We start from the raw sequence: 12034 nt of genomic DNA on the forward strand, positions 1-12034 counted from the left end.
GTGTGTATGAGTGGGTGCTTGCAAGTGCATGTGTTTGTGCGTGTCTACGTCAAAATGTGTAGTTTTCTTCTGTGTAACGACAACTGTTTTCTTCTTTTTTCTTTTTTTTCTTTGTGAGATGTGGGCATCATGTCTCGTGTTGTTTTTGTATGTATGTATGTATGTATGTATGTATGTATGTATGTATGTATGTATGTATGTATGTGCGTGCGTGCGTGCGTGTGTAACACGTCTAGCCATAGACAGGTAGCGCTATCTCGAAAAAGATTAACCGCGAAGGTGCAAGGCTCGCCTATCAAGAGGCGCACGCATGCCCATCGTAGACAGTGAAAATGAACACTACAAGCAGTACGCTGGCCCGAGTGTTGATAACCAAAAACATTTATGGGCCGACGAACCCGGCAAATAAACAACTGCCCGCCGAAGTCTTGCTTTTTTTGTCGTTATGACAAGAACACGCATGCGAGGTTTGGCTCGCCGCCTGCATTCCGGTGATATCTGCGCAGTGAAGATAATAGATCGTTTATTCCTCCCGCCGTCGAGAATACCAGACGCGCTGGCCATGTAGATCAGTGCGGTGTCATCTTCCACTTAAAACCGTGGCCACAGAACTTCCCTAAGTGACCTAATGAAGTGTGCGCCCACTCCTTCGTTGTCCAGCATAGTCCACAGCAGGTCGCTTGTCCACGCGGCGTCGTCATACGCCGATTTGATGCCCAAAAGCTTAGCCGTAACGTTCTGTTTGCAATGCTGTTCATGATGGTCACTCATTTTATTGCTCAACATCAACAAAGTATGTATCTCAATAAATCGTGACGGTGGGATTGGAGAGGACTAAATAAATGGGTTTCCACTTATCGTACATAAAAAACGGACAGGTGCACTTGGAACGGCGATTATAGGGGCGATGTATGCGGACGGCGCCGCACTATGCACGGCGGACAATGGATTCACATATACAGCGCCTGACGGATACTCAGAGGGGGTGACTGTCTTCCACACCACGGCCCGTCATTCGACGATGATCAAGTCATTCGACGATGATCAAACATCAAGTCATTCGACGATGATGTTTGTGATGATGACGATTTTGTGGTTCTTGAAACTAGGGCGCGTCTTTTTACTGGCATTTGAAGTGTATATTTTTCTTCAGAGAAGGTACGACCTGGCTTTTGACGTATTAATCTTGAACCAAACACCAATTATTTTAAGTAACAGCTCTTTACCCACTTCGAACATCCCACATCCTGCGTATTGCAATAATTTAGAGAAGGAAAATCGTATCTTCTGCGTGACACTGGAACTGCACCTTCACGCGTGATTTTTTTTTTTTAATTTACGATTCAGCTTTTTTTTTTCCAGAAGCGGCTTCTCCGCTTAAAGCAGCTTGAGCAGCTTGACAAAGACGCAGGAAGCCATTACAAGGCACACCAGACAAGATACATAAAAATAACCCGCAATAACACACGGTTTCACTTAACAAATACGTTTTGCAAAATACGTTGTACAACAGCAAATTCGGCGAATAAGATAAACAAAGGAAGTTGATAGCAGATCACGAACAAGAATAGAAAGTTTTGGTTCATTCCCACATAGTATGTTCACATACACTATACATAATCACTATGCGAAAAATACAGAAGCAAGAACAATCATGATGTACAACGCACTGTACAAGCAATTCCGAGCACACTGTACATAACCACCAAGCCAGAAACACGCAAGGTAAACACAGTGATGACTTATACTCTTCATCTTTTGTTGAGTTACAATTGCGCGATGTATGTTCGAAGCTGTTTTGATTGATTGATTGTAGGGTTTAACGCGCCGACGCAACGCAGGCGATGAGGCGCGCCGTAGTGGAGGGCTCCGGATTAATTTTGACCACCTGGGGATCTTTAACGTGCGCCGAAATCTCGTACACACGGGCGTTTTTGCTTTTCGCCTCCATCAGAAAAGCGGCCGCCGCGGCCGGGAATCGAACCCGCGACCTCGTGCTCAGCAGCGCAAGAAGCTGTTTTCTACTGTAGTCGACATCCACGTAGTGAATAAAACCATCGGCTTACCAAACAGCAGTACTCCAGTGATAGTCATGCGCCACTAACAAGTTACAAGAAGAAAACAAGGAAGGCTAATTAGGAATTGAGTAGCAATTAACCTTGCAGACGGGTCGGACGTTCTGGCTATAGGACTCTGTCGTATTGAGCCTCGCGCTTTGAACCACTCCACCTAGTTTTTTTGTTGTTGTTTTAGAACTATGCTTCGTTTAGTCGGAATGAGCCCCTTGGTATTGAAAACCTGGGAGGGGAAGGGGTCTCGAGCCCCCCCCTTCCCTGACCACCACCACCCTTCCAAAGCCCCTGGTTGAGGAGTCTAAACGTACGTCGGTTCGAACCCGGCCGCAGCGGCCGTTTGTCTGATGGAGGCGAGAAATAAAAACGCCCATGCGTCGAGATTTCGGCGAACGTCAAAGGTTCCGAGGTGGTCTAACTTAGTCCTGAGCCCTCCATTGCAGCGCGCCTCATCCCCCTGCACCCCCCCCCCCCGACCCCCCCGAAAAAAAGAAAATGATTAAGTTCGTGAAATTTTTCGGGGAGCCGCCACTACAGCTAACGTGTATTTGTCTATCTTCACTATATCATCACCACCGTCACCATCATCATCATCATCGCTCGTCGTCGTCGTATAGTATGAGTGATGCCGTTCACGCTAACCTTTGCGCACCTGTTCCAATATTTCCATATTCGTGCCGCTCCAAAGAAACAAAAACCATTAGCAAAACGGACAACAGAGTGTAAGAAAAACTTGACCTATGGATATTCAGCACCATTACCCGTCTGCCCGTCACGCGGGAAATTCGTGAGGCCTCTTTCATGAATACCTCTGGTGAATCCGCCCGTATTTTCCAGCTTATAACTAGCACGCGCATGCGCAAAGGTTGACACACAGCAGAGGGAGGGGGCGACGCGGGTATGCGACGGCCCGACGTTGGCCCTGACGTCATGCCTTCAGGTCGAATGTCGGTACCGCAGCTCGACGTACAAATACTGAACTTGAAGGTTACCTATAACGTTAAGTTGACACATAGGAAGACAGGCCTACCGTCACTTGACCAGTTTTCTGTTTTCTTGACCTCGTCCTCTCCCAGTTCCTTGACGGACCTGTGGAGCGTACGGGCAAGGTTGTTGTGTTGGGTACTCTTGGTGGTGGTCTCGTTCAGGAGGTGTCGTAGCATGTTTCACGTCTTTCCCGTGTGCATCATGCCGTCCGCCTCGTTACATGCCTGGTTCCATTGCTGGGCGCACACCACCCTGCAGTGCTTTTAGAACTGTTTGTTGAGTTCGGCGATCAATTTCCTCAGCCGACAATTGGTGCGTTGTTTGAGCCAGCGGGCCTTCAGTGAGCTCTTGGCTTCCAGAAGATGCGCCAAGCGGCTGTCCATCTTGTCGATGTCCTCGTGCGTTTCTATTTCTTGAGTAGCCTCGTCCACCGTCTTCATGACGGCGGTGGTCCACTCTTCTATGTCTTCTATGTCGTCGTGCGTTTCGGGTAGCGCCCTGCGAAACGCCTCCCAGTCCGTGAGCTTGTGCGTTTTCTTGCCGTAGTTGTTGCGGCCGGCGAGCGGGATCCGGACCTCCGCTATCATGTGGTCGCTGCCAAGGTCTGCTCCCGTGTTGCGCCATTGCGCTTCGCGCAAGCACGCCGTCCCCATCTTGACGAACGTCAGGTCCGGGGTGGTATCCCTCGCCACCGACGTACCGGTTCTTGTGGGTTGCGACGGTCCCGTCACCAGGTTGAAGCCCGTGTTTATGGCGTCCTGTAATAGTTCTCTTCCCTTACCTGTCGTTCTGGCGTGTCCCCAAGCCTGGTTCGGGGCGTTGAGGTCGCCGCATGCCACTACCGTTTTCCCGCCCTCCAGCCGGGCCGCTGCTGCTGGTGGAGCGGGTTACTGTATAAGTTCACCACGAATGCGCTTTCCTTCTTCCTTTTGCCCGCAACGAGCTCGACCATGCAGTGCTCCGCCATGCTGTTGGTCAGGAGCGTGTGCTCGACGAAGGTGATCTCCCTCCGAACCAGAATGCACATACCTCTGTGTCTGCGCCGTTTGCCGTTGAGCACCACGCTGTGTACAACAGTGGGTTCTGCGTGGGTACGCGTACCCCTGTAATCTCGGCGGGGGATCTTCGCAATTGGTTTCTTGCAGCAGTATTGCATCGGGCTTGCGCTTGAGCTGCCTTATGTGTTGTTGTAGCACCGCTTTTCGTTGTGAGAACCCGTTGCAGTTCCAGTGCCAGACCAGGAGGGGCTTTATTGGCACTGGGGCTGCGGCTATGACTGCGGAAGTTGCTGTGCTACGGCGGGTTGTCCCATCCATATTTGCTGCAGTTTGGTAATGATCTGGTTCTCCAGTCCCTGTATCTGGGCTTGAATTTCAGCTTGTAGTTGCATGAACGTGTTCTGTAGTCCCTGAACTGCCTGCTCGAGGGCCGTGAGGAACTCGTTCATTGCGTCAGTCGTTTGTCAAGGGCCATGAGTCGCTCGTTGGTGATCTTTGCATTGACTTCTAGGCGATCCAGACGCTCGTCTTGCTTGTCGAGTCTTGCGTTGATTCTGCGGTCTCTGGCGCTCTCCACCACCCGTCGTTTGGGGTTCGGCTCCGACGGGCGGGCCGCCCTAGGGTCAGCTTCTGGCTCTGGTTCGTCTTCAGTCATTATTTCTTGGTGTCGCTCTAGCGTCGGTTGGGGTTGTGGTTGCGGCGTTCTGGCTGCACGGCCTGCTGCTGCTGCTGTTGGTGCATCGAGATCAGCATGGCGAGCTTCTCGTTGATCTCCTTGATGGTGGCGTCTTGTTCGGCGACCTTTTGCTTCAGCTTCTCGTTTTCTGCGCGCAGAGCCGTAACGGTACCGCTTTCCTCCTGGGTCTTGGTCTTAGCTTGCTGTTGCCTCTGGGACTGGAGTCTCGTCATCGGCGCCATCTTGACCGCTTCGTCCCACGCTACCTTCTCCCGGGGCTGGGACGGTGATCTTCTCCGGCGGCTGGCGCTCCTTCCCCGCTTCGCGCTGTTGCTCCTGTCTCGCCGGCGACTGGCGCTTCGTTGACGCGACTCTCGCCTAGGTGCGAGTGGCGGGAAACGTGCCGGTTCTGGTACCCGTCCCTGTCGCTGTTGCTGTAGAGTCTCTATCTTCAGTTCCCACTGTATCTTGGTTACCACAAACGGCGTCTTATATCTGTTCGTGCACTCCCGTTCGCCCGTCGGGTGTTGCCCCCCGCAGAGCTTGCGGTGGGGCTTGCACTCCCTCTCGTGGTCGGCGCCGGGGTTAGCGGCTCCGCACGCGAAACATATTCTGGTGTTAGGATATGGGCACACGTCACTCCTGTGTCCCACTTTGCCGCACTTTCTGCAGATTTCGAAGTGCTTGCGGTATAAGCCGCACCACACTAGCATGGAACCGTACTTCCCGTAGTTGGGTACCTTCTGCCCCGCAAAGAGAATGATCACGGTCGTCGTGTTGCCAATCCGGTGCGCCTCCACCAGCTGCTGGAGCACGTTCTCCTCAATCGCTGGCAGACGTACCTCGAAGAAGCCGACCTGTACCCCGACACTCTGCTGGGCTTTCGGACTAAGCTCAGCACACAAGACGTAATGCTCCTCATTCAACACGAGATCCTGAACCCCCCCGCCGGATCCCTCGACAACTACGCTCTACTGGGCCTGGATCTTCAGAGCGCCTTTGATAAGGTGCACCACTCAGCAATCCTCGCGCAGGTCTCGCACCTCAACATGGGACATCGCACTTTTGCGTATGTCAAAGACTCCCTCGCTAACCGCACGACGCAAATCGTGGCCGGCGACATCGAGCTCCCAGAGAAGACTCTGGGTAGCACCGGCACACCCTAAGGATCAGTGATATCCCCCCTATTGTTTAACCTAGTCATGATAGGAGTTTCCCGCAGACTGGGCAGCCTCCCAGACGTCAAACACACCATTTACGCGGATGATATCACCATATGGAAGGCCGGTGGCAGCGACGGACAAATCGAAACCGCCCTGCAGCAAGCTATTGACACCGTGGAAGAGCAACTCCAAGGTACGAGACGTCCGAACTGCTCATCCTCCCACCTCCTGGTACGCGCAACAATCGTGAAGCACCCCCTAACATCAAGCTGAAGACGAAGGACGGCACCCCCATCCCGCAAGTCAAGTCCATACGGGTACTCGGCATGTACATTGACGCACTCCGCCACAACGGACACACGTTACAGCGCCTCAACGCCAAAATCACCACGGCCATGCAACTCATCCGCAAGGTAGCCACACGATATGCCGGCATGAGAGAGACCAGCCTCCTCCGGCTAGTTCAGTCTTTCGCCGTTAGTCATGTCGCATACGTGGCGGCATACCACAATTGGAAGCCGGCGGAGCGTCAGAAAATAGACGCCCTGATAAGGAAAGTATACAAGACAGCGCTCGGTCTCTACACGTATACCAACACGGAGAAACTCCTCGACCTAGGCGTTCACAACACGCTCGCCGAGATCGCCGAAAAACAGCGAAGCACACAGTTCGTAAGACTCACCCAGACAAAGACAGGCCGCGCAATCCTGGCCCGCATCGGTTACAAACCCCCCGGCCACATCGGCCCTACACCCACCGGCCCACTGCCACTAGTCTTCAGCCGACGGCTCAGGATCCCCCCGCTGCCCAAACACATGCACCCCGACGCCAACCCCGAACGTCGCCTGGCCCGCGCGAAGGCGCTAACCAAGATGTACGCACAAGACACAAGCGCTTACTACGTCGACGCCGCACCATACCCCGGCAGACCCGATGCTTACGCGGTCGCCGTCATATCAGCTGCCACGGGAGCCCTCAAGACAGCCGCAAGCATACGTACAACACACACGACTCTGACCGAGGAATTCGCTATCGCTCTGGCCCTCACCCAACTTCCGTGCACCACGATCCTCAGCGACTCTCGCTTAGCGATCCTCCCTTTCGCCACCAACCAGTCATCCCCCGCCACCCTACGGATCTGCACCCCCTCCCGGGCACCCGCAAAACTCGCCCGACTCACATGGTTCCCGGCCCACACCGACCTACCGAACGGCGGAACTGTTAACAGGAATGCGGAGGCGGCCGCTACGGCACGCGCGCTCACCATGTCGCGCAGCCGTACACGACCCCGCACGTTCCGTCCAACAGCCCCTCCCCAAACCCACGCCGCTCCTCACATACGGTGAGATTCTAGCCTGGTACCGCGACACCAGACGAAAGTACCCACCGCCGCACCCCGACCTCTCACGAGCGGAGTCGACGATACTCCGTCAACTCCAAACGGAAGCGATATGGACCCCCGTATTCGCCAAGCACATCTGCCCCACGGTTTACCAGACCGACCTTTGTCAACACTGCAACGCAGCCAGGGCTACAACACCACATCTTTTATGGGACTGCAGGCCCCTAGAAGACACCCAAGACCCAATGCCACCAAGCATGGCACTCGCCATAAGAAGCGACGACATCGGCCATCAACGCGGCACGGTCCGGCAAGTGATGGACATCCTCGCGCGGCAACGGCCGAAAACGCCGTCTCCACCGAGACGCGCAGTGAGTAGGCGGCCGTAGCGGGGAGGTTCACCACACACCTCGCCGCCCCATCCCTTCTTTCCCCACCCCACTACTGCTGGACATGATAATAAATGTTTTATCTCTCTCTCTCCACCGCTAGCGGGTTGTACTGGTTAACTATGTTGTTGCTGATTTCTTCTGGGGTGTCTTCGATCGCCACGCCGCGAATGACTTCCTTTACCATGCCTTCTGGCGCCGTGCGGTACGCGTTGATCTCGTAAGTGGACCCTCCGATGTTAAGGGCCCTGATCTTTGAGTATACGTCGGCGCGGCGCTCGTCGGGCGTGCTGACCACGGTGATTTTCTGCGCCGCATTCGTGCATATGGTGTCTTCCTTAGCTTCCTCCCTCGTTACTCGGGCCGCCGCCATGACGACCGACATGATGATCGAGGCTTCGGTTCTGGCCACGTTGAGGCCGCCGCGCGGTCGCATCACTATCTTGATTTCCTCCCTCGGCATGGCTGCCGGCATGCGTGCTGCCTTCGTGATCGTCGCGGCCACTCGCTTCGCGAAGTTAGCCCTTTCTCTATGCCTAGGTTGTCGGTCCGACGCGGCGCAGGGGCTCGTCCAGACGCTCACCTGGCGTCGTGACTTGCCAGAGTCTCTTGCATGACGCCCTCCAGCCGCTCGTTTATTTGGGTGTAATGTCATGGCCGTTGACCTCGACGCTCGTTCTTCCTCCGTGACTGCCGACGAACAGCGCCGGCGCTGCACTGGGCTTATGTGGCGAGCACAAGTCCATCGTTACAGTTGCTGCCGCCCTCTTGGTCGTACTCGTCGGGTTAGGCCTAGCGGCCGGGCCCGGCGCCCCCGGGAACGTACTCGTGCGAAGCCTAGCGTTAGGCTTAGCTGCACGCCCGCACCGTGTAACTTTCAGAATCCGAAAAATTTGGGAGAATCACGTACCGCTTGGGCTTGACTGGTATCAGTCGATGCCCCTAACCTTCACGAACACTCTGGTACTAATTATACCGCGGTAACTAATGACTGCGCTGCATTGTGAAAATTACGGGAGCCGTGGTGAGGCACGGCCGCTCACTCCGGCGACCGCAGCGCCACTCGAACTAAAGAAAACAAATTGTAGTACTATATAGGTAAGATGATTTGACTTTTTTTTTGTTTAGCTTTAAAGCTGACAGCCTATACTAGAGTCCAGTAGTGTTCTGATTATGACTAACATTACCACAGCATCAACAGCGACGACAGGATTGCACAGCGCAGAGATGATGAGGACAAAAGACGCAAAACAGGTGCCGACGACTTCAAACTGCGGTTTTAACGAAACCGCCTAAAGTATAACATGAGACCCAAACAGATAATTTTCATATAAATAATGACTCTTTCCGCCTCTAAGACTTCCGTTCTCTATCATTCTCATTTAGTAATTTGAGCTGGCAACCATGTCGACACTGAATCGCAAAATCGTCCAACCTTCCACTCTAACGACAGCGAAAAACAGAAAGGTCTAGTTGATGAGGCAGCAACAAAAGAAACGCCCTGATGCAGTGCAGGTGGAGGGGAAGGGACCCAGCGCATTTCTCACAGTAAACCCAACTCGGTCGCTTTCTCAGCCGTGGATAGCTGGCGTAGCCTGGTGGCGGAATCTGAACTACTCTCAAGATGGCGGCCGTGATACTGCCACCCTTTCTTTCCTCTATACTTTCCTCCATGCCGTCACCTTAAAACCCTACTTGGACAATGGCCGCCTCTTTTCTCTCAGCGGAAAGTGCTAGCCGCATTATTTGATTTCCTGCAACAGATCGGCGCCGCTGAGACGAATTACGACTATGCCCGCACCATGTCAGACCAACCGTACCCCAAGTTATCGACTCAAAAATACACGCTAACTACTTTTTTGGCTTTTATTTTTAACACGAAAGTGTTTTATTCCGGGATCCACGAAGATTTCACGTACGTCATATCCGTCACGGAAGTGAAGCCAGTTCAACGAAGCAAGCGGCCTGTAAAGCGTGCACCCCTGCACACAGGGTCTTGGTGCGGGGAAGCAAGCTTTAGTACTAAAGATTACGCTATACTTAGGGTTGTTCGTTTTCGGGTTTTATATTTTAACACAAAAGTGTATCATGCCGGGATACACCTCGATTTCACTGACGTCATATCCGTCACGGAAATGACGCCAGTACACTTTTGCCAAAGCGGCCCGTCAGCAGGACGTTGCTCGCCAAGCACACCCACAAGACAGCCGCTGACCCGCAAATCGTGCTCAGCTGCAGATTTCACTGCACATTTCACTTTCGTATTTTACCGATTCCTATGACAGAGGAATCAACCACAGATCTTTTTCTTTCATTTCTATCTCCAGACCCACTTAATTTAAGACCATCATTCCCGTGTCCCCATCCCCGCATATTAATGTGGGTGCCACGCTGGCAGATCTCTCTGCTTTCGTCTAATAAAAACTCTCTCTCTCTCTCTCTCTCTCTCTCTCTCTCTCTCTCTCAGTCCTTCACCGAGCCGAGTATACATCGGCTACCTTAATACGGATGGTGGCAATTTTTCGCGGCACGCAAGCACAGACAGCACCCGATTCCTGACGAACGCGTCCCGTACACAGGACGCTGTACAACCGCGAATACCAAAATGACGTCAAAACCAGTTTGGTCTTGTAAGCCCATTTATCTTAAGCAAATCCCCCACATAGGCACGAGCACACAGAGCCAACCAACCACGAAAGCAGCCTCGAACCCGAGTCCCCACTGGCAGCACGAGCGTGCCCCGAGCCGAGAAGGAAGAAAACAGGCGCGCGCAGCGCCATTTTTTCGCGTTCTCTCATCGCAGTCGGGTGGACAAGAGGCTTGAGCTCTTCATCGATGGACCCAGGTGAGCGTGTCGCACGACTTCCAGGAGTTCGGCTTCACGCGGTGTCTCCGCGGTTCTCCCGCGAGCCGCCACCCCAGCGCAGCGTCATTTTCAAGCGAAGCTTTCTTTGGCTGTCCAGTTGGTTAGGCGGGGACTGCTGCTGCTGTTGCTGCTGCAACCTTGCCGGGTGCGCCGCTGGGTTTTCTCACACGAGACAATGCTTGTCTCCGCGTATCCCGCCCAACGGGGCCAGGGAAGCGACTGGCGGTGGGGCGCAAGGGGAAGTTGCATCAGATAACGCTGACCTCCCTCCCCGTGCGGTGCCCGCGGGGTAGGGAAGGTGACTTGGGATGGGGGGAAGCCTCCATTGGGCTTCCTCGATTATCGGTCCCGGATCGTCCGCGGACTGCCCGAGACGCGATCCGGCGCTCGATTTTCCCATCTATTCCTATGGGGCTTCCGGTCCGAACGCAGTACTCGGACTGCCCCCGGATCGTCCAGGACTGCTAAATCGAGGAGGCCCATTGATGCGTGGAGGCTGGTCACGTCATTGCCATGAGGTTGGGCACGCTCAGCGTTTCTCGCTACGTTTCGAATTTCTCGACGCACTCGCCACTGCCTACCGTTCCAAAAAAGCAGCAACTACGCAAAGCACAGTAATGCGGGGAACACATGTCCGTCCGAGCAATCCGGTTTCTAACGCAGCTCGTCAAAATATCTAGCAGGTTGGATGAGCGCGGGAGAGGGCGACGCGGCGGGTCATGCGGCAGCCAAACCGGTTCTCGGCGCGGAGACGCGTGCGGGAACGCGTGGTTTTTCTCCCATGTGTTCGACCCTTAACGCTCTAAAGAAATGCCTCACGCCAGCTCATTTCAACCCAGGTACGCCACGATTAAAGCTTCGCTTTACGTCGACTCCCACCTCTGCGTGGTATCCTCCCATTTTTTTGGTCTTCGCGCCACGCGTGCAGGTGACGCGCCGTACTTACGAGATCGCTAACAATGTCTGAGTATTTCTCGGGCTGCTGAATAAGCAGAGCTACAGGAAAAGCTAGAACCTCTCGATACCCCCTATTTTAAAAGGGTTAACCTGGCTGGCTGGCGGCGCAGTGCATGAGACGTAGCATTTCCGCCTGGTGATAATTAATCCTCTACGCACTTTCTGTAACTTGATTTCCCTTATCCTACCTAACGACTTGGCTAGGCCACCGTTCGAAAATATTTTATGTGCAAGTGACTCATCCTAATGAACCATGGACTATTTTCTTCTGAAGCCTAATGGACCTCTTTCCAGTAGCAGTCCTCCTAGCGGCCACTACGGCGATCTAGAAACTGCAGTCGGGAACGTCCCCTCACCTCATTTTCCCCTCCCATAAGAAAAAAGATTTCGCTGTCTGAAAAAATCAACCTGCACGAATCATCCTCAAGGTCCGTTCACACTTGCGGGTGGAGCCATATAAGAGACGCGAATTGCGTCCCTCTAGTCGCCCGGCATCGCTTTTGTCGCGTCGCTATAACGTCGTTTTTTGTCATTTAGTCTCGATCAATTTTTGTCGCCGCGACAAGAACGAGTTGAGCGATGCG

At 53.6% G+C, this 12034-nt stretch overlaps 1 pseudogene; it reads right to left on the reverse strand.

Moving 5' to 3' along the window:
• Positions 1 to 4329: 4329 nt before the first annotated feature.
• LOC144173818 (uncharacterized) lies at positions 4330 to 8373 on the reverse strand (annotated as a pseudogene).
• Between the last annotated feature and the right edge of the window lie 3661 nt (positions 8374 to 12034).

This window comes from Haemaphysalis longicornis, unplaced genomic scaffold, assembly GCF_048455015.1.
Source record: "Haemaphysalis longicornis isolate Haplotype H1 unplaced genomic scaffold, Haemaphysalis longicornis Haplotype H1 scaffold_3, whole genome shotgun sequence".
Classification (NCBI taxonomy): domain Eukaryota; kingdom Metazoa; phylum Arthropoda; class Arachnida; order Ixodida; family Ixodidae; genus Haemaphysalis; species Haemaphysalis longicornis.